Source organism: Camelus dromedarius, chromosome 8 (genome assembly GCF_036321535.1).
Source record: "Camelus dromedarius isolate mCamDro1 chromosome 8, mCamDro1.pat, whole genome shotgun sequence".
Lineage (NCBI taxonomy): Eukaryota > Metazoa > Chordata > Mammalia > Artiodactyla > Camelidae > Camelus > Camelus dromedarius.
Window position 1 is genome coordinate 8,746,462 of NC_087443.1, and position 20,715 is coordinate 8,767,176.

The following is a 20,715-nucleotide window of genomic DNA, read 5'->3' on the forward strand; positions in this document are numbered from 1 at the left end:
CCCGGGCGCGCGCCCGCAGGTAGGGGGCTTGGCTTCCCGCCTTGGTCCTCTCTGCGCGCTTTTGACAGATTCCACCAAGCACTACCTGGAGTCTGATCCGGTCCTTACGTTTTTAAGAAGAAAGGAGGCCCTCGTTAAATTAATATACAATCTACACTAACTCCATCGATTCCTAATTGGCAGTTGGCCTGCTCGAAGACACTAAATCAGGCGTGCCTGTGAGGATGGGCCAAAGGGAGGTATGTAAGTTGTGCTTAGGATCACCTCGAATCTCATTTTGACAAAGGTGCAGGCTGGCACCACCCACAGAGACTGACGCAGTGGGTCTGAAATGCGTTCCCGACATCTGCCTAAAAAATAAATAGCGAAACCAAGAATGATTTAGAGGCCATGGGAAGTACTGCATCTATGAGCTAGGGGTTGGGCTGAAAACAGGATGCCTGCGCCAGCGCTCGCAGTCAGATGCCCAAGCTGTGACTCTAGCCGCAGGTCTTCCCACACATGCTTGTGCTCCCACGTGCAGTCCCCAAAATAGTCCACGTGTCTGTATTTTCTGTATTTCTGACAGCATCTACTGCTAAACACAGAAACAGAAAACCTCACCTAAGCATGCACGGCACTGGTTTGGGTTCTGGTTCAATCCTAGGCAAACTGAATCAGTGACGTGGGTTTTCTTTGCCTTCTAACCAAAAAGATCTCTACATTGGTCAATGGAGAAGTCATAATCGCACCTTCAAAGTGGTTGTGTAGTAATCATAATGGATAAAGTGAAATTTAAACTTATTGAAATGTAAGGTTATTTTATGTAATTTAAAGCTATTTAAATTTTGTATTTTTGGTTTTATGTAATCAAAAGTTATTTGACATCATATGTGCAAGATTTTTTTTTCCTATTTCAGAGTCGTTCAGATTTCCATTGTCAGAATGCATTAAAGGATTCCACTGTAAACCTATTCAGGATGTGTCAGTAAATATGCATTGCCTTCAGAATTCAATGTGCCAGTAAACTTGTTTCCTTCAACTTATATCCTTCATATACTATCAAACAAAAATGAGTCAAAGTCTTAAGCAGACACTTAACAAATGAAGGTATAAAAATAGAAGCATCTGAAAAGGTGTTCAGTATCATTAGTCATTGGAGAAATGCAAATGAAACCCTCAAAGAGATACTGCTTCATGTCCACTGGAACAGCTAAAATTTAAATGATTGAAAATATGAAATAGCAAAGATCAAGGAGGTGGAACTACTGAAACTCCTTACGTTACTGGGGGGTGTGTAACTGGCACGATCACTTTGTAAGATTGTTTTTAGTAAAGTTAAAATGTATCGACTTTATGATTCAGCAATTCCACTTCTATATATTTGCCTAAAAAAACATAAACATATTACAACAAAAATGCTTGCACCAGAATATTTTTGGCAACATTAGTCATAACCAAAAGTGTGTTACAACCTAAATGTCCATCAATAGACAAATGGAGAAGCAAATTGTGATCTATTAATATATTGATACTATTCACCAATAAGAGAATGAATTACTAATCCATACAACAATATGGATAAATCTCAAAAACATTGTGTTGAAAAAAAGAAGCCAGAGTTACAAAGTTAACATGCTGCATGATTCCATTTATGTGAAATTCAAGAATGGACAAAAGTGATTTGATGGATAGAAGTGAGAACAGTGGTTGCCTATGGGGAGTGGAGACTGACCAAAACATGGCACAAGGGAACTTTCAGAAGTGATGGAAATATTTTATCTTGATTAAGGTACTGGTTAGGCAGGTTTCACATTTGTTAAAACTCGAATTGAAGGAACACTTAAGATCTATTCATTTCATGGTGTGTAAGTTTCACCTTAATTTTTTCTTTAAATGACAGTAAAAAAGAATAAGTTGGCTTATGGCTTATGCATTTGTTCCCTGTTACCTACAAAATAAAGCCCACTGTAGAGAGTGCACTGGAGGCTTTTCAGGATCTGGTGAAAGCCAGCCAGCCTCATAACCCAGTTGCCCTACTCTGCCCTGTGTCCCAGCCACATGGAACTCTTTTCTCACCACGTGTTTGCACTGGTCACTTTCTCTGCCTGAATATTTCCCACACCCTCTCCTGGCTCACCAAGCTGGGCAGTGCTCCCCTAATTGCAAAGCTGCCCTCTTTTGTCTTCATCACACTTGACTCTGTTGAGAATGTCCTCGTCTTGAAACCTGTCTTCCTCCGGTTTTCATCAGACAGCTTCTTCCTGTTTTTCCTTTTGCCTATTTCCCCAGCTGTTTCTTCTCCATCTCTTTGGGAAGACTCCTCTTTCTCTTCCTGACCCGTTCATATTGATGTTTCCAGAGTTATATCCTTCAGATCCCCTTTCTTCTCACTCTATAAATTTTCCCTGAAAAACTTCATTAAAACTATAGATTCAACTACCATTTACATGCTAAGGATGCAAGAAATCTGTATCTCCAGCAGAGATCTCTCTCCTGAGCTCCCAACCTATGTACCTACTGCCTCCATTTGAGAGATGTCTCCATTTGAGTATTACATCATTCTCAATCTTCACTTCTACCAGTGTAACCTCATTATCTTCACCTCCATCATCATTACCCCCCACCCCCTGAGATTACACTTCTTCCCAGGTATTTCCTGTTTAGGGCAATGGCCATCAATCACTGAGGAACCCAAGTCAGACATCCTGGGAGCCAACAGACTTGCCACTTTCTTCCCTGATTCCCACCTCCAGTGGCTCCTCAAATCCATCCAAGAAACTTTCTAAACCTCTTGGTCCCCACCTCTCTGCCCCCCAATAACACCTTAGTATTAGACTCTCCTCATTTCTTGCTAGGATAACGGCAATCACCCCCTGCCTGATTCACTCTCTCCTGCAATACCCATGCCATGTTGCTACCAGGATGGTCTTCCTAAAATTAAACCACGGCTGCCCAGAGCCCTCAGAACAGTGTTTGAATTTCTTATCATAGCATCTGAGATGCCTCTTGAGTTGGCCCTGCCGACTTCTCCAGCCACATTCTCCTCATGCTCATATACATCTGGATTCTGAAGTCCCTCAAACATGCCACGTGCTCTCACTTGTTTTTTTTTCAAGAGCCCTTCCATCTTCTGGAAAGCCCTTACCTCCACTCCACCTGACGGGTTCTTTTCCTTTCAGGACACAGTTCAAACGTTATCTCTCCAGAAAGTCATTTCTAAATACCTTATACCTCTCACCACCACCCACCCTACCGAAGTGAGGTCACCCTCTCCCAGATTCCGCAAACATCTTAGCATATCCCTAACACGGCTGTGTTGTAGTTGCAGGTTTACTTCTCTGCCCCCACCCCTCCCCTCCCATGAGCAGTCTGAGGGCTGAGCAGGGTTTGTGGAGTTACGGCTTTCATCACACTAATCCCAGGGCCGGCATCTCTAGCTATAGCATGCCCGAGAAATGCTTACCTCCTACTCCTCACTGAAGACCCAGATTACCAGGCATCTCTGAGAAGCCCCTCACGATGGCCCTAATCATACTTCTTCTGCCTTCCCCAAACTTTCAATTGTGGGAACAATAGTGGCTTACAGTTACTTATCATACTTATAAATAAGACACAGTGATCTCTCTCTATATATATTATTGCATTTAATCCTCAAAACGACTCATGAATGAGGTGTGGTTATTTTTCTCACTTTACAGATGAGGAAGTTGGGAATGGGAGAGGGTAACCTGCCTCAGCATCACACAACAAGAAAGCCGCAGAGCTGTCCCACTCACAGTTGTGCCCTCTGCTGCTTTATCTCCAAAACACTGAGAAAGAAAAGTATGCAATTAATAGGTCAGGCTTCCTGCCTACATGATCTGCACTCCCAGTGCACACACTAGGCCCTCAATAAATCACTGCTGTATGAATGAAAGAGTATGTGTGTTTCTGCCACAGCTTATGAATTCCTTGAGAAATAGGATGTTGCTTTTCATTCCTTGTCTCCTGCACACCAAACATTGTACCAGAAACATGGTAGTTAATAAATACTTCAAACTGGATGAAAATGAATTCAATATTGTACAGTGAGCCTGTTATAAATGGATCAATTGGAGAATTTCCAGTGACATAACTACTCTTGAAACATGATCCTTTGAAAGCTCCAAGTCCTTGTTGACATGCTTGCTGCTTTGAGGGACCGACGAGGCCCAGTGTGAGAACAGCCAGCTACCCCTCTTCATCCTCGTGGAGATGAGGGCTGGCTTTGCAAGGGGTATGTGAAGAGGGTTGAGAAGGGCTTGCTCCCCCTACTCCTTGCAATTTTTTCTGTTTCATCCATCCATGAATTAAGGTTTATGCCTAGTTGTTACTCTAACATCAAAAACAGCTTCCAGGGGTAGGGGTGTGGGGAAGATACAGCTCAGTGGTACAATGTGTGCTTAGCATGCACAAGGTCCTAGGTTCAATCCCCAGTACCTCCGTTAAAAATAAATAAATAAACCTAGTTACCTCCCCACCCTCCCCCAAAAGGTCATCATAGACAAGTGTTAGAGCCGCCCCTACCTTCTGTGTAGCCACTTTATTTTAGCTCATATATTCTCTCTGCCACCCCTTACCCCCAGCGCCGGCCCCGTGCTGTTTCCTAGGCAACACACGCGTGGTGCTGAGAAAGAAACCCTGCCTGTGCTTTGTCTCGTGGATGGGAATGTCCAGTGGTGGCCTCTGAGGACCCCCTTACAGGGATGTGCTCACTCCTTCACCTCTGGCTCCCACAGCTGGCCGACCGTCTCACCTGCTTGGACCCTCACAGCGCTGGTTCCAACCTACGAAGAACTCAAATGTCTGGGGGTTGGTTGTCCACGCTGTATACCTTCCATCCTTCCACGAGATCGTTAAAGGAGGGCAGCCTGGATTCCCTTCACGCATAAATGCGGTTTCTGGGAAACACTTTTGAATTTTCATCCTGCCTCTCCTTATGTTCCTAATTTAAAATGGACTCTGCTTTGGGCTCAGGAAGGGGAGAGGAGAGGAGTGAATGGGGAAGAGGAAGTGTGAGCGAGGGAAATGCTCCAAGGAAATGCTCTCTCACACGTCTCCTTCCTACAGGAGTGTTTGCATAAACCCACTGTCCGCAGCTGTCCAGGCGCCCTGCAGGCATTTGCCTCGGTCTCCACAGCGCTGCCAGGGAAGCAGTGGACTGGAGCGTCACCACCGTGTGAGTGCTGCAGGGCTAGGAGGTATCCACAGAAAACAGCCGATGATGGACACGCAGACGTGAGACAGGTACCCAGGGCTCAAATCCCACGGGAAAAGTTCTCCAGTGCCTGCGTCTCACATGCATTAGTGCTGTGGAAGGAGTGGGCCGTGGCGTGGCCCAACACCCTGCTCTGTTTAGAAGCTGACATTTCGCTGGACAGAAGATGGTGCTGTTGTCAATGCAGTGTGCTTTTTCCAGCCTTTCCACTTAGTGTCGGGTCGGTGGGGGGAGCAGTGACAAAGCAAGATTTCAGCTGGAGTCTGCAGGTTACCTCTGAGGGTCTGAGAGTTGGGGGGGAGCTGCCTGATAGGGCTCCGTCTGAGATTCTGGCCTTGCGATGTCTCCCACACAAGTCCTCAGAGAATCTCCACGGTGAAGATGCTGTCACAGTATTAGTAATCGGTTTATGTGGAGGACGACATCTAGAAAAGTCAAATTCCCGGTGGGGACCTGTGTCAGACCACAGGTTATTAACCCAATACCTAGCCTCCCTTCTTGCTGGCTCACAAAACCCTGAGTTTCTCCAGGCTGGCAGTAAGTTGACCCCTGGGGCAATGTCTCCTGCTCAGGCAGCCAGCAGGACTATGCTGTTCCCAACTTTTCAGCCTTCCTTCTAGTTAGGGAATACGGGCTGGGTTTGTGTCTCTGTCCTGGACAATGGGACTTAAGCAGAAGTCAGCTAGGGTATGTCTGGGAAAGAGTTTGCTTCCTGATGAAAGGAGAGGGCCTCACTGCCCCACACACAGTGTGCTCAACATCTTGAACCCCGGAGAGGACAAACTCTTCGTTAAGTAGAGCAGGGAAGAAGGCTGGGCAGCAGCCTGGTCCTTGGAGCTGCTCAGCCAACACTTGCAAGTATGTGTGTCCGGGCTCACGGTTCTAGGAGGGAAACTGGCCCCTGGTGGCTGAAGCATCTTTTGCAGAGTTTTCTGCACTTGCGGCCACCTATTCCTGCTGGACGAGAACCCCTCCCCGGGTGTATTCTATGTCGCAGTACTCGCTCAGCCCAGTGTGAGCATCCTACTCCTTCCAAGCCGAGGGGCCACTTTCTGACCACTTACCACCATCATTCCTGCCTCGACACATTCACTGGGCCAAGCCCTGCTGGTCCTGGAGGGCCCAATACAAAAAGAGCAGAACACACAACTGTCCCTGGCACCCACGTCCCCGGTCCCTTTGCTTCAACTCCTACTCAAGTGACCGGCAAGGTAAGGTGTTTAGATACTGTCATTAGCATCTCATGGATACGCACATGTGAGCGCTGCCCTTCCAGGAAATGAGATCTTTAGTCGTGTCGGCCTAATCGAGTGGTTCTCATCTCTGCCGAGTAGAATCACCAGGAATCTTTAATCCTGGGAGCAGCGTGTTCACGGAGAATGTCTGGGCCTCACCCTGGACCAGTGAAACTGGAAACTCTGAGTGCAGGGCACGAGCATCTGTATTTTTTCAGAAGCTCCACAAGAGGCTTGGGAACTGCTGGCATTGCTCTCCTGGTAGACATGCACAGAAATTCGAGGAGGAAGGGATGAACAAAGCTTACATATCTGGGGACAAGCCATCCTTTCAATACTCAGCAAATCGACCAATTGTAGATAGATACCGTGTCATCTCCACTTGGGGTGGCCTCGCTCTTTGGAAGATGCACAGAAGGAGAGGTATTATAGGGAGGGAAAGGGTGGGACTCCCGTCTCTCCCAACCGCAGGAGGGACATTCTCGGGAACTGGGTGCATGTCTCTCCTAAGATCCCAAGGAAACCGTGAACGCCAGCCAATTTTCTACCAGCCTATCTTTTTTTTTTTTTAATTTTTAAAAATTGAGGCACAGCTTATCTTTTTAAAAAATGTTTACTGTTTTATTTTTATCTAATTTCTACATGCTTCTTTTTAAAATTGAAGTCCAGTCAATTATAATGTGTTAACTTTTGATGCACAGCATAATGTCCCAGTCATGCTTATCTTTTAAACACAACCTAAGAGTTTTTACGAAGAAAAAAACCAATCACCCTTACTCCCACCTCTAGCTCCTTTCTTGTCCTTCTCTGTTTTTCTGCAAACCAAAGGGGTCCTGCCTGAGGGCGCGTCCCTGGCACAGTAACGGTGGCACGACCCACCCACGACGTACTTAGATCCCTGGGTCTGGGTTCCAAGGTCTCGAGTCAGATCCTTAAGAGTTTGGCAGGCAAGGGGGCAGGACTCAGTCTGCTCATGCAGTCTGTTTCTGAGGCAAAAACCAGAATTCTTAGGCTTTCTGTTGCTGTCAGAATCTTTCCCTCTGCTGCTTCTGCCCAAGGAGGCAGTGCCAGTATATTCAGTCACACACGGGTTCCTGTTAAATGATGAATTGTGCAGAGGGGAGGGCATAGCCAGCATGCATGATGTCCTGGGTTCAATCCCTAGTCCCTCCATTAAATATATATATATATTTATATTTATATTTATATTTATATTTTATATTAAATATATATATACACGTATGTTAAGTGTAACCACTATATTGGAAGAGCAGCACTGCAAAGGTGCAGGAGGGATCACTCACAGTCTCCTTAACTGAGCATTTAACATTCAAACCCTCTTTCTTTCTTTTTAAAAATTGTGATAAAATACACACGACATAAAATCTACCATCTTAACCCTTTTTAAGTGTACAGTTAAGTGGCATTAAATATAGTCACACTGGTGTGCAACCATCTTGCAAAACTGACACTGTCCCCACTAAATGGCTCCCCCTCCCCCCGCCCCTGGGAACCAGCATTCTCCTTTCTGTCCCTGTGAACTTGACCTCTCTAGGGGTCGTACAGTGCTTGTCCCTCTCTGACTGGCTCGTTTCACTTTGCAGAGCGTCCTCATGTTGCATCCATGTTGTAAAGTATGGCAGGATTTCCTTCCTTTTTAAGGCTGAATAATACTCTTTTGTGTGGACAGAACACACTTTGTGTGTCCATTCATCCACTGATGGGCACTTGGGTGGCTTCCGCCCCTTGGCTACTGTGAATAACGCTGCTATGAACATGGATGTGCAAACGGCTCTTGGAGTCCCTGCTTTCATTCTTTTGAGTATATACCCTCAGAGGCATTTCTTGAACCCCCTTTTCAGGAATGACACTACACTAAATACTATGAGGGTTAAAAAAATGAATATGACACAGTCTTGGCCAACCCAGTGTCGACAAGAAAATGCCTCCCCTCCGTCTGCAGATGTTGGTGGGGTAGGTAAATGGGAGGTGGCTGAGGTAGTTAGAAAGATAGGACTGGTTTAAGGGGGTTTGAGTTAATTCAAGAAAAGGTAGAACATCACTGACAGATTCGGGGGCTTTTTTACCTTCTTGGTTAATTGGTTGTTTGATCTGTTAAAAGTCAAATTAAATTAAAAATAGAACAACCGGAGCTGAACTGAGCTAAAGAAAAATGATGCTGGAGTCCATATGTACTGTGAATTGAAGGGGGCAAGCCTGGAAATGGGGGGCCCAAGTTGGAGGCTATGGTATCAGCCTGGATAAGAAAAAACCAGGGCCTTCACGAGCACGGTATCAGTGAGGATGGAAAAAAGTCCACGTCAGTCATGGGCAAAGCCCACTTGTCCACGGCTGAGCTCAGAGTGGCCAGCCTCCACCCACACAGGGCCTCTCTCTTAGGATCCATCAGCCTCTGTGGGAGGTAGAAAGTCTCTTCCCCTGGGTTTTCCTTCAATTAAGGCTAGAGTCCACTCTAGCCCCGGCTTCCTCGTGACCAGATGAAAGGCAGCCCAGGAGTGCGCACCATTTCTCAGGGCTGTTTGGAACCCGGCTTTGAAGGGCAGAGTCTCCATGCAGGAACCCCCACCGGGCACCTCCAAGAGCCTCTGGGCAGCTCTGTCCCTTTAGCTATCTTTAGTGTGCCTTTTAGATTTAGAAACAGCAGCATCCTGCAAAAAAACCTCATCTTTTCTGCTTCCTTCAGGAAGAAAATTTCAATCTACACCTTCACCCTGAATGACACAGTGTCTGAGAGCCCGGCTTGCTCTCTTCCGTCATTATTTCCTTGCCATTCATCCCTTGAAGCGTAAAAGAGGAGAACACATCGGACTCTATAATAGGTCAGTTCCTTTGGCTTTGACCACTGTGCCCTGTTTCCTAGGCTTAGTCTTGCTAGCTCTGCACTCTCGTAAAGATAACAAGTTGCAGAAGAGAGAATAACCTTTGTATTGTTGGAAGTTTACAGGGACACCATGACCTGGCCCACGTGGATGGCTGCAGGAACAAAGAATTCCTGCACCAAGAAGTTTGCAACAACCAACCACAACCCCTCTCCTGTTTTTTCGTATAAAAGGAGCCTGTATTTTGACTGGAGGAGGATGGTTCTCCAAGACATTAGTCTGCCATCCTCTCAGTCGGCTTGCTTTCCGAATAAATTCGCTATTCCTTGCCCCAACACCTCGTCTCCCAATTTATTGGCCTGTCATGTGTGAGCAGAACGAGTTTGGACTCAGTAATAGAAGGATGTGAAAATCTCCCAAACTTAACAGTCCCAACACAAGCAGCAGACAATTGCAACTCATGGGGTCCCTAAACTATATTAAGACCGTGGTGTCAAGCTGGGGGCGGGGGGAGGCTGTGCAATGACTGTGCAGTAATTGATACAAACCTCAAAGTAGCTCCCTAAAATTGAACACGAACATACTCCAAGTGGTCCTAGGATACTGGGTACATCTTAAAAGATTCATTTCTTCTAAATGACACTCTTTAGGAGCACAAGAAATCTAGTTTAAAAAAATCTACTTTATATTGTTCACTTGGTACCATTAAGACTGCTAAAAGAAAAAACTTTGAGCCATATCACAATAGAAATATCGACATTTCACTTACTTATTCTTTTTTTTTAAATTCTAATATTTTATTGATGTGTCGTCGATTTACACTGTTAGTTTCAGGTGTACAGCAAAGCGATTCAGTTATATGTATATGTACATACACATATATTTTTTCAGTTTCTTTTCCATTAAGGCTCATTACAAGAAACTGAACATAGTTCCTTGTGCTGTGCAGTAGGTCCTTGTTGTTTGTCTAACACAGTGTGGTTACCAGAGGGGAGTGGGGTAGGAATGGATAGATTAGAAGTTTGGGATGAAGGGATACAGATTACTATAATGCCATATGACATCATTTACATGAGGAATCTAACAAATAATAACACAAATGAACTAATTATTATTTTGATTTCTTGAATGTGTGTAAGCACATTTGACTGTCCTTTATGATTGGATTACTGCATTCTGTTGATTCTTATTTTGTAGTTGTCTTTATTTCTTTGACAACTATGTAAGTTTAAAAAGCTAAAGATCTAATCTGTTCTTAGAAACAATAATTAGTACATATATGTAAACTGAAAAATGTGCAGTATATTGTATATATGTATTTACACGCAACATAATGTGTATGTGCAGTCGAACTGTAATAATTCTACCTAATAAAACGGAAAAAGGAGAAAAAAATTTTAAAAATTTAAAAAAGCATAATAAGAGACACTGCAGATCTGTGAACAATGGTTCAGTAGTTAACTAGGCATCATAAAAGGAAGTAATCCTTTGATATTTTGGCCTTAAGTCCATGCACGACATAACTGAATAGCAAAGTGTGATGTAAAAGTCATCTTGCTACGGTTTTCTTTATCTTCTCTTTGTATTTGCTCTTTAGTTTTTTCACCTGTTCTCTCCTTTTGATTCTTTCTCTTCTTTTCTCCCTTCCCCCACCTTTAAACGTGTTTCTCCTTTTTTCCTATATTCTCTTTCTTCCCCCTCCTCTCCCGCAGCCCCCCCCCCCCCGCCCTTTGCCTCTGTCTCTTATAACTTCTCCTCTCTTCTTCCCCTGCCCTAAGTTTTTTAACTGCGAAGTTTTTAACTTCATGGAGCTGAAGTATTATTTGTATGGTAATTGTGAAATAGAATTTCACTGCTTGTAATTTACAAAATAGTCTGAGGACAGTGTTTATATTTCCAGGAAAAAAAAAAACTGCTCCACTTTTTCTGATCTTAGTTTTATTACTTAATCTAAAGCACTTGAATAAAATCTGGCACAGAACAGGCACTCCATTAAATCTTTTAAAAAACACTATACATAAAATAGATAAACAACAAGGACTCACATTCATATTAGTGGGACTCACCGTGAAGAGTCAGATGACTGGCAAGTGTCTGTAACTGGCTGCTCTCTGAAGCACCGAGAAACATCCAGAAGTCGAGGACAGGGGCCGGCTCCGGGCTGAGCTGGGAATATGGCAGAAGCTGACCCCTCCAATCACTAATTTTGAAAATTGTCAGACCTACAGAAAAGTGGAATGAGGTGCACCATTCAAGGACATCACACAGCTTTCACCTAAATTCACAGGTTAATTAATATTTTGCTGTCTCTGCTTTCTCTTTTTCTCTCGCTTATGTATACACACATGTATGTATATATAATATGTGTTAGAATGTACAAATACATATGCCAAAGCATTTGTAAGTAAGGTGTAAGCATCACGACCTCATCCCAAATGCTTCCCTATGTGTCTTTTAAGGACCAAGACACGGTCCTTCCTCAGCCCAGTGCTGTCATCACACCCAAGGAGAACAACATGGAAATGTCAAAGGAAGCTTTTCAAAAAGGTAAAATGATGACACTCATCCAAATATAAAACCAACACATGTCAAAGGTTTTACTGAAGTTGTGATCAGTGAGGGACCTGTTAAGATGTCACAACCAGTTCAGAAGAGAAAGAACAGGTACATTTGTAGGTGAGAAAGGTTGAAAGGAAGGAGCCGGTGGAGGCCATGCTGGCTTCTTCATGTCCCAGGGCAAGGATTATTCTGCATCGCTAGCCATCATCTACAACTGAGTGGCTGTACAATAGCTCAAAGGCAACAGAAGGTGCAGAGCCCTGTAGAGTCAGAATGAGACAACCCAGCGGGAAGAGGGTAGCTCAGTGGTAGAGCGTGTGCTCAGCATGCATGAGGTCCTAGGTTCAATCCCCAGTACCTCCATTAAAAAAAAAAAAAAAAAAAAGACCAACATTAATTTCCCTCCATCAAAAGATAAGTGTAAAAAAATTTTTTTTAATTAGAATTAAAAAAATGAAAAACTAGGTAACCCTGGGGTTGATTGTGCTCTAGACCAGAGGTTGGCCAACTTTTTCTATGAAGGGCCAGAGAGTAAATATTTTAGGTTTTGCCAGCTGTGTTTGAGTCATTGTTACAACTACTCAAGTCTACTTTTTTTTTTAATTGAAGTATATAGTCACAACAAACAATAAGAAAGATACCATAGATAATCTGTGAAGCAATGAGAGTAGCCTTGTGCCAATAAAACTTTATTTATAAGCCTGGGTGGCAGGCCATGTCCAGCCTACTGGCTGTAGTTTGCTGACCCCACTCTAAAGAATGCACAGTTTTCCACGGAAGCACAAATTTTCTCCAAAAGATGCAAAAATAAGATGCTCTTATGAGTCGAATTGCATCCCCTTCAAAATTCCTGTATTGTAGCCCTAAGCCCCCAGTCTCTCAGAATGGGATGTATTTGGATATAGAGTCTTTAAAGAGGTGCTTAAAAAAAATGAGGTCATTAGGGAGGGCCCTAGTCCAACATGACTGGTGCCCTTATAAGAAAAGGAGATTTGGACTCTAGACTCACACACGGAGAGGACCAAGTGACCACCTCGGGAGGAGACAGCTATCTACAGGCCAAAGAGAGAAACCTCAGAAGAAATTGTGGAAAAATTAATGTCTGTTGTACAAGCCCCCAGTGTGCGGTGCTTTGGCATCAGCAGCTGAAACCAACTACCACTTAAGTCTTTCCCTTTTGAAAAGACGGTATCTAATCATGGATCAAGTGAGTGGGATGGACCAATTTCTCACTAAAGTAACTTTGCCAAATGCGCTGTCTTCAAGAAGGGCTTGAAGGTGGAGCGGAGAAAGATTTCGATGTTAAACAGGTCTAGAACTATAACTCCTTCTTCAATAGCATCCTTGGATTCAAGACTTTTGAAGAGATGTCTGTTTTAACTTGGGTAATCCAGAGTTTCCCAAACTTGGAGTACTTTTTTTTTTAATTATTTTTTTTTTAATGGCAGTGTAGCTGATTTACAACGTTGTGTTAGTTTCAGGTGTACAGCTCAGTGATTCAGTTATACATATACGTATATATATATTCTTTTCCATTATAGATTATTACAAGATGTTTAATATAGTTCCCTGTGTTGTACAGTAGGACCTTGTTGTTTATCTATTTTATATAAAGTAGTGTGTGTCTGTTAATCCCAAACTCCTAATTTATCCTCCCCAACTTTCCCCTTTGGTAACCATAGTTTGTTTTCTACATCTGTGAGTCTATTTCCGGTCTGAAAATAAGTTCATTTTATCTCTCTTTTTTTTCTCTAATTCAACATATAAGTGATATGATATTTGTATTTGTCAGGAAGTGCCTTTTTTAAAAAAAAAGATACAAATTTGAATTCTATACTACTCAAGGCTCGCCTCCCAGTCATCTTTACATTCTTAGAATATCTGCTTCATTTTTTGCTCACACTAGTGTTTCTAAAGCATGATCCACTGGTTTTATTATTTAGAATTTTATCTTAAAAACAAACAAAAAACATGGTGCTTGCAATGTCAGCCCTAGGTCACCAGATGGCGCGTGGAGCCCACAGTGCAGGAGCTCCAGCCCGTGGTTCCTCCTAGCGCTGGCCTGAGGCCAGGAGGAAATATGTTACCGTGTCTTCTCTGCCCAGGGCCCTGCAACGTTTTTGCACTTTAGAAAGCTCATGTGTAGAGGAGCATGTGAAACACCATGCGGCACAGCTGTGCTCCTCCCGTCCCGTCCCTCCATCCCTCCGGGGCACACATGAGCAGCGTTTCCCTGGGTCTGAAGAGTTTCAGAGCCCAGTCTCTTGCACACTTGCTCTCGCTGGAACTGGAAGACGGGAGTACTTAGCTTCCATCTTGAAACCCACAATCCTGCTGAAATAGCATCATTCGGAAAAAGCATCCCAAGTCTCGCTGATGCGGGCAGGCAACCACATTCCCGGAGAGAACACGGACTCTGCAAACACCCTGTTGCTCTGGTATTCTGACAGCGAACGCGGTGCGGTGTAAGATTTTTATGTAATCACAAACCTCAGCCCTGAGGAGTTAATGATGTTACTCATGCCACTGGGGCATGAAAGTCACCTTTTTGGGTGGTTATTGCTTGCCTGGAGCAGAGGAATGAGCCATAAGGCTGAGGGACGAGGGATGAGGGCCAAAGGACTCAGGCCACCCATGAAGTGAAATAATCCCCCAGAAACGCACTGCCTGGGGTGGGAATGAAAGTCAAGAGAGCGGTCATTCCAGGGCACGTACTAAATATTACCGACAGCCGTTCAGTCTGAAGTTTGCTGGTCTCTCAACACTGCAGACCTCACATTTGGGATGTATTACATAGATACCAGGAAATGACCAAAATCCAATTGTCAAGCTCTGGGCCCTAAGCAGTGAGCCCTGTTCCGATTTTCAGTTCCAATAGCAATCCATAATTAATAACCTAGTTTTTGAATGGAAAGAACATTTCAATAGACGGGTGATGCTTTCAGAAGGGCCTTGGAGAGTTACTGTTCATTTCCTTCTTTCTTTGTCTGAAGTAGGGCCCTGGAAGGGAAGACAGAAGCAATATTCCAGCATATTGTGGCCTACATTTTTGACCCAATCGAAGACTTGTGTGAATAAAGAAAAGCAAACTCTAATATCTACGTTGCCTACTACTTGCCAGGCATTCTTCTCCATTTCTTAAAAGCCCTTTATTATTTAACCCTCCTGACAATAATTTAGCAGTTGGCATTGGCCCAGATTTTCAGCTGAGCAATCTAAGCTCAGAGAGGTTAAGCAGTTTGCCTGAAGTCACACAGCCGGTAAATGTGAAAGTGAGGAGGTGGGCCCAGGGATGTCTGACTTCAAAACCTAGGTTTGTTCTCCTTCACCAAGGCATTTTCTAGACTCACAGAACTTCCATGTTAGGACAGACCTGGGAGATCGTTTAGATTAACCCACTAAATAATGCAGGAATCTTTTTTTCCACCATTCTCCATAAGTTGTAAGTCTAAATGTGCCTGAAATCAAAACATAAGGCCTAGAAAGAAATAAGAACAAGACTTCAGAATGAAGACAGAGGGCCTAAATAAATGTAATAGATTTTATTTAAAAATTAAATACGTATTTATTTATATATACAGTGTGTGTGCTGTCATTAAAAGAGATTCAGAGGAATGCTACTACCTTAAAACCCCTTCCCAGACCAGAAAGATAAGTTCTGGTAGAAAGCCCTTTCTCAGTACCGGAGACAGTGGACCAGGTGGAGTGAGGGTGGGTGACCGGCCTCAGCCCCAAGACCGGTTGGCGGTAGAGCTGCAAATGGAACTGAATCCTGTGTGTCTGAGCTGTGCCTCCGGGCTGCTCATCCTTGCCGCCAAACATTCAGGCTTCGGTCATGACTAGCTCTGTGTGAATTTGGTGAGGGAACCCAAATCCAGGTTTCAGTTTCCATCGTGTACCAGAAATGTGGCCTCAGATCACTACGAAGTTCCCTGCGGTCTGTGAACCTCCCAGGCAGGTGGAGCTGGCTTCTGCCAGGCGCCTGCCCCGCAATGCCAGGAGGGATCTGTGGGTCTGAGTGGGCACCAGGTACAATTCCGCAGGCTCAGTGTCGCTGCGTTCCAGATACATGCTGGCCTCGAATGACATGGGGACACCAGGAGCCTCCGCCAGCCATAGCGCTGTGGAGTCTCTCCCGCCCATCAGGGAGAGAGAGAAAAGGAGGGAATGACTTAGGAGGTGTGCGTACTCATTTGCAAACAAAGTTATGTAAGTTGCTGGTAGATTTATATTGGTAATTAAGTGATAATGGCTGTGTGAAGCTGCTGGAGTTGGAATTCCTGTGAAATACCAGCAGGACTGAGGCCCTTTGGAGAAATGTCTTTTGATTTAGCATTTTCAGAAATGATGTGGGTTTCTCTAGAACTTTATAACCACTGACTAGAAACTCCTGCAAGCAGACTGCTGGGCTGGCCCATCCTTGCAGCCCCCAGAGAAGGACCGTCTCCTGCCCTGGGCTGCTGGGGGAGGACAAGAAGATGTCCTTACAATGGCATGGCCAAGTAGTGATGCTTGGCTTGGTTGTAAACCATCGAGATGCCCTGTACAATCAACTTGAAATGATCCAGTTTAATTAAGGGACCTGGGGGAACTTTAAAGAAACCAGCTTCAAAGACCACCCAAAGACTTTGCAAGAATCCAAGTTGAAATGATTACGTAAAGCAGAAATAACTCCCACCCCTTGCTGGCTGGCAGTGGTGGCCTGATTATCTGTGAGGCTAGGGAAAAGGAATAGAAGAGAAAAATAGTCTCTTAATATCCCCTAAAACATTAAATATATCATAATATATAAAAATACATAATTTTACGTGTTATATTTTAATTATATCTAAGATCTATAAATAAACTATGATATATAAAATATATTGTATATAAGATATGTAAGATACCTATTATAGATTTTTTATTTGATCCCAAATATATTTAAAGTTTTTACTTAAAAATTTTAATGATGTGTAGTTGATTTATGATGTTAGTTTCATTTGTACAGCAAAGTGATTCAGTTATACGCATAAATTTGTGCAGGTAATTTATAGTCATATAAATTATCTTTGATTTAGGGAGAGGCTTACTTATTTACATGTGCACTCTGGTGAGGTGCAGCTCTTTAAAATAAATGGGCTGTGTTTTCCTAATTTTCTCCTTCCCTTGATGGTGGAGGTCTTGATCAATACCTAGTCCTGGGACTAGGAGTGCAGGAAATAGTGCCCACTTAGGATGGTTCCACTTAACAGTTTCTCGACTTCATGATGTTTTGAAAATGATATGCATTCAGTAGGAACCGTACTTCCAATGCTGAACTGTGATCTTGTTATCGAGTCCAAACTCGTTCTGCTCACTGCATGACAGGCCAGTAACTCGGGAGATGAAGTGTTGGGGCAAGGAATAGCGACTTTTTTGGAAAGCCAGCAGACCGAGAGGATGGCCAACTAATGTGTTGGAGAATCATCCTGCTCAAGTCAGAATATAGGCTTCTTTTATACAAAAAAAAGGGGGGGGGTGTGGTTAGTTGGTGCACACTTCTTGCTGCAGGCATTCTTTGTTCTTGCAGCCATCCACGTGGGCCAGGTCATGGTGTCCCTGTAAACTTCCAACAAAACAAAGGTTTTCTCTATTTTGCAACTTGCCATCTCCACATAAGTGCAGAAGGGCTAACATCCTTGAAGGTCAGAGCCCCAGGAATAGGCTCTCCTGTCTATTTCAGGCTAAAGGCAACATTGTTTCACAAAAGGAGCAGAGCTAGCAAGACTGAGCCTGGAAAACAGGGCACAGTGGTTAAAACTAAAGGAACAGATCCAATATAGAGTCAGGTTTGTTCTCTACTACAATCTTTTCTCCCAGGCTAGCGCTATGGGGTGCTTTCCTTGACTCTCTGCTGTGATGCTGGGCGGTGAGCCTCAGCTCCCAGTCAGCCCTGCGATCATGGGGGAAACGACCGATACACATACCATTCTGGACCCAGACAAGCATTCTGTTTTTCACTTTCAGTACAGTGTTCAGTAAATTACACGAGATAGTCAACATTTTCTTACAAATCAGACTTTGTGCGAGATGATTTTGCCCAACTGTAGGCTAATGGACGTGTTCTGAGCACGTTGAAGGTGGGTAGGTCTAAGCTATGATGTTCGCTAGGTCAGATGTGTAAATACATTTTCAACTTAGAATATTTTCAATTTACGATGGGTTTATTAGGGATGTAACCTCATCATAAGTCCAGGGAGATCTGTGTTTTGCACGTTCAAGGTGCAGCTTGCTTATAGGAAATACTGAAAAGCTCAGCTGCTTCTCATGTTTGTCCCCTTTCAGGGTTTAAAATGCTCTTTCCATGTTGTGGTCACAGGCGAGAGGGCTTGGGGGCTGTATGTGTGTACATTCCCTGCGGGACAGCAACTACCCAGGCCTGGGTTTTAATTGATGGTGCACCTGGATTCAGCGAGAGAGGCTAAAGGTGGGCGTCTCCCTTGATGTCTTGGGTTGGTACCTGCTGCCAGCATCTATGGACAGACCTTGTAGTGCAGGGACCCAGCGAGGCACAGGAGCACGGCGGGGGCCCGGATCAGGCACTCACTGTCCATGTAGTTTCAAGAGGAAAGGGGGCCAGACAAGTGACACCATTGTGCCCTCAGAGGGGCCCCTTTTGGAGGCTGTGGCAAGTTGCAGAAGTTTAGAGAAAAGAGGAGGTGGTCTTCTGGGTCCTGAGCCAACCTAGGACTAAGGTCATGAGAGAGAGGAGATGGGGTCTGGGGATCAGAGCTTGGATGGGCTGATGCCCTGTCAACACCAAGGGGTCAGCTGGGAAGGGGGCACGAAGGGGTGATGCCAGACGTGCTCATAGACTCACGAGGATACCTATTGTCCTCAAAATTGGAAGAGAAAATTGATAACCATTCTGTCACATGTCTGAAAGTGTAACACGCTAAAATACCAGCCAGGACTGAGCTCAGCTCCTATGTACTCATCAGTCAGATGGAAGGTGGGAGCTGTGAACATGCCAGGTATAGCAGGTGAGGGGTCTGGGGAGGGGGCACAGGGCAGCCCTGGGCCACATGGGAGGATGACTGAGGAGGTGAGGGCACTGGCATCAGAAATGTAAAGGGAGAGAAAATCTGGGAACTGGGAAGACGTCTTGTTTTAAGTGCCTAATTGCTGACGATTTGTGCTCAACCTGGAATGTTGTAGCAATGCACACCTTATCTCTCTGGGGTCTTCCTACAAATACAGGTCTTCTGCTCCCTGATGGCTTAACAGTCCATGTTCTCACAGACTTTCCTTTGTCATTTTCTGGTTGTCATGTTGTTTTCTTGAGACTAAAGTGACACTGGAGAGCTTGAAGGTGATGGATATGTTGAAGTCCCGATCCCCAGTGCCTTTGAATGTGACCTTATTTGGAAAGCGTCTTCACAGATGTGATCAAGTTACAATGTCATGTGGTTGTAGAAGTGCCTTTAATCCAGTAGGACTGGTGTCCTTAGAAGGGGAGAAGAAAGACCCCCAAGACGGACACAGAGGGCTGAAGGCCAGGTGGGGACAGAGGGAGAAGAAACCCTGCAGACACCTCGAGGACTCTGTCCAGCCCTATCGACACCTGGATCCCAGACTTCAAGCTTCCGGAACCACAAGACACAAGTTTGCGTGGTCCAAGCCACCCAGGGTGGGCCCTTTGTTACAGCAGCCTGATTGAAACAATGAGGGGTGCCGGGGGGGGGGGGCAGTTGAAGCCCCTGTAGTTTGAAATCAGATCTGAATTTGAGTTAAGTTTCAATTATTCACTGGCTGATGACTGGGGGCAAATTATTCCCTGAGCCTCATCCTTTCCTGAGACCTCAGTGGCCTGAGAAAGGGGAGTAAGGAGACAAACCCTGCAGGACTGGCATGATCACTGAATGGGTGATGTCCTAGGTTCAATCCCCAGCACCCCCTTAAAAAAAAAAAAACAACTCTTGGCCTCTCCCCTCTTACCCTTGAAGTTATTTGCACATAGCTTAGCCCTGAACTCTCCTCTAACTGGACTCTCCTCTAGACTCTTAGCATCCTGAGGGCAGGCAGGGGGCCTACTTCCCTGGGTCTTAGATTCCCTCTGCTGTTTAGCCCACCTCCGGGCACTAGGGGGCGCTGGGTGGCAGCCCTGACCTGTCAAAGCCTTGTCAGCAATTCGGGAGGCAGAGGTGCTGCCTGCAGGTGGTCCCCCACTCACCTGGAGACTTGCCCCTCTTCTAGGTCTGAGAGCTGTCTCGCCCCACATACCTCGGGAAGTAACCAGGTCACCTACCTGCAGCTCGTTTCAGCTCCAGGAGTTTCTGTCTTCCCGAGGTCCCGGCGCCCCCAGCCCTCCTCTGAGCCAGTGGGGTGCCTGCGGCCTGCTTCCTACCTTGTCCCCAGTTTAATCTCGCTCCAGAAGCTTGGGCAGGCCGGCTGGGTGCTCCCCTGGGCGGAGACTGACATCGGGTCAGACTGGGGGAGGTGGCAGAGGAGGCTCCTTACGAGGACCGCAAATTGGGACCTTTGACAAGAGCAGATGAAGTCTTGCCTGGGACGGAAAGGCACATCTTAGAGAAAGATGCCCGGACACAGCCGAGCAGACCAGGCTTTCAGACAGAGATTCTCAACCCAGAAGAGGCACTGGGGCCATCTCCGGATGTAGCCACACTGACCCGAAAATAAAAGATGCTCGGGTATGCTGAAATTAAAATAGCTGCTGGCTAAGGTTTTTCTCAGTAAAATCCTAAATATGTCCATTGATGCTGAACTTTTGTTTTCTCCCTCCCTTTTTTCATTTCTTCCTTCTTCCCTTCCTCTTTCTTTTCGTCTTTGTTTGCGATTTCCCTAAGCAAGAGCATAAACCACTTAGGGAGAATGCTGGAAA

At 44.9% G+C, this 20,715-nt stretch overlaps 1 long non-coding RNA gene across 2 annotated transcripts; it reads left to right on the forward strand.

Moving 5' to 3' along the window:
- Nucleotides 1-101: 101 nt before the first annotated feature.
- Nucleotides 102-9,623, forward strand: LOC135321783 (uncharacterized). 2 transcript variants are annotated; one of them, XR_010381839.1, is made up of 3 exons: nt 102-239; nt 9,158-9,293; nt 9,419-9,623. It is a non-coding gene; the product is annotated as an uncharacterized LOC135321783 (long non-coding RNA). The 2 variants fall into 2 exon arrangements; XR_010381838.1 differs by lacking the exon at nt 102-239 and adding an exon at nt 5,206-5,247.
- The last annotated feature ends 11,092 nt before the right edge of the window (nt 9,624-20,715 follow it).